This window comes from Ictidomys tridecemlineatus, chromosome 8 (assembly GCF_052094955.1).
Source record: "Ictidomys tridecemlineatus isolate mIctTri1 chromosome 8, mIctTri1.hap1, whole genome shotgun sequence".
In the NCBI taxonomy this organism is placed as follows: Eukaryota; Metazoa; Chordata; class Mammalia; order Rodentia; family Sciuridae; genus Ictidomys; species Ictidomys tridecemlineatus.
In genome coordinates this window covers 102,887,628-102,889,756 of record NC_135484.1, presented here as the reverse complement: position 1 = coordinate 102,889,756, position 2,129 = coordinate 102,887,628, and the positions used below count along the sequence as shown (strand labels likewise).

The 2,129-nt window shown below is 45.6% G+C and overlaps 1 pseudogene; it reads left to right on the top strand.

The window, feature by feature from the left end:
• Window positions 1-300: 300 nt before the first annotated feature.
• Window positions 301-1,742, top strand: LOC101967909 (cell division cycle-associated protein 7 pseudogene; annotated as a pseudogene).
• The last annotated feature ends 387 nt before the right edge of the window (window positions 1,743-2,129 follow it).

The window sequence follows — 2,129 nt, the reverse complement described above, 5'->3', positions numbered from 1 at the left end:
TAGACATTTCAGCCTTAATAGTTATGGTTTTATTAGGTCCTCTTTTTTAAGAATAGGTTTTTGACTATTATGAAGTGGATGGGAATTTAAGGATACTAGTGGAGAATGGTAGTGACATATTGCATAATTTGGTCTGTGGACAGATAATATAGAGCAGTTTAAAAAACTCCATCCTGGAGCCCAGGTTTGCGCGCCCCTCCTGCCAGCAGTTCGGCTCCCTGTGCAGCTCCTCTGTGGGACCGTGGCGCGTGGCTGCTTCGCTCAAGAGCTAGGAGCACAGTCTGGGTGCCCGCCAACAGCATGGAGGGTTGCTGCGTGCTGCAAAAGGATCTCAGAGTAAAGAATTTAAAGCAATTCAGATATATGAAGTTGATTTCCATGGAAACCTCGTCATCCTCTGTGACAGCTTTGCTTCTGATAATTTTGCAAACACGAAACCTAAATTCAGGTCAGATATCAGTGAGGAACTGGCAAATGGTTTTATTTTTATGAGGACTCTGACAATGAATCTTTCTGCGGCTTTTCAGAAAGTGAGGTGCAAGATGTGTTAGACCATTGTGGATTTTTACAGAAACTCAGGCCAGATGTCAGTAACGAACTGGCCAGTATTTTTCATGCTGACTTGGTTGATGAATCATTTGGCGGTTTCTCAGAGAGTGAGATACAAGATGGAATAAGATCGCAGGCAAACCAGGAAGGCTGTAAGACCCGCAGCCAGGATAGGACCCGCAGCCAGTACAGACTTTCTGGACCTCTCAGGGTGGCGATGAAGTTCCCAGCAGGAAACACCAGGAGTGCAGCCAACAAAAAAGTAGCACCCCCCAAGCCCTCAGAAAATTTCACTACTGACTCCGATTCTGATTCAGAAGATGAAAGTGGCATGAACTTTCTTGAGAAAAGGGCTTTACATATATAAAGCAGAACAAAGCAATGTTTGCAAAACTCATGTCAGAATTAGAAAGCTTCCCTGGTTCCTTTCCTGGAAGATGTTCCCTCCCAGGCCCAAGATCAGTAAATGAGTCAAAGACACCCTGAAGGCGTACATTCCCAGGTGTGGCTTCCAGGAGGAACCCTGACCCGGAGAGCTCTGACTGGAGTCCTCTGTCTAGGTCAAGGTCCCGGATCTTGGGGTCCCTTAGTGCTCTTCCCACAGAAGAGGAGGAGGAAGAAGAGGAAGATGATAAGTTTATGCTGGTGAGAAAGAGGAAAACTGTGGACAGATACATGAACGATGATGATAGGCCCAGAAGTCGGCGCCCAGGATCCATGACCCTTCCGCATATAATTCGCCCAGGGGAAGAAATCACAGAGGATGAGTTGGGGAACATCTGCAGCAACTCTCGAGAGAAGATATAGAACCGTTCACTGGGACCTACTTGTCATCAGTGCGGACAGAAAACCATTGATACCAAAACAAACTGCAGAAACCTAGGCTGCTGGGGCACTCAAGGCCAGTTCTGTGGTCCCTGCCTTCGAAATCGTGAAGGTGAAGAGGTCAAGGATGCTTTGCTAAATCCAAACTGGCATTGCCCACCTTGTCGAGGAATCTGCAACTGCAGCTTCTGCCGCCAACGAGTTGGACGGTGTGCAACTGGAGTCCTTGTGTATTTAGCCAAGTATCATGGCTTTGGGAGTGTTCATGATTACTTGAAAAGCCTGAAACAGGAATTTGAAATGCAAGCGTAATACCCACCAGATGCTGGCCTTCTGCTTCTCACATCGCCCTTAAAGTTCTCGGTTTTGTCATTGATTAAGAATCTTGACGATCAGTCTGCTTTATGGGAAACTAGAGTCAAGTTCATCTCATTAGACTGGCACATGTTTCTGGAAATTTACGGGAGACCTGGCTGGTTACACTTCACTCTCCTGTAGTTTCTCCTCTGCTTCCCCTTTACCCCATCACATAGCTCCTCTCTCTTTTTCCGGGAGTCCTCTCTAGTCACTTAGTTGCAGAATTCTTTTTAAATGAGAATTTTAAAAGCATATTTGATTTAATTGGTGTTGAAATAGCCCTGAAATCCGAGCACTTATTTTACCCATAAACCCTGAGCACTTGAAAACACAGTATAAAAGTATTAACTGTTCTGTCGAGTTCCCAGAGAGCAGCCCTCTAACTTGTTTATACAAAA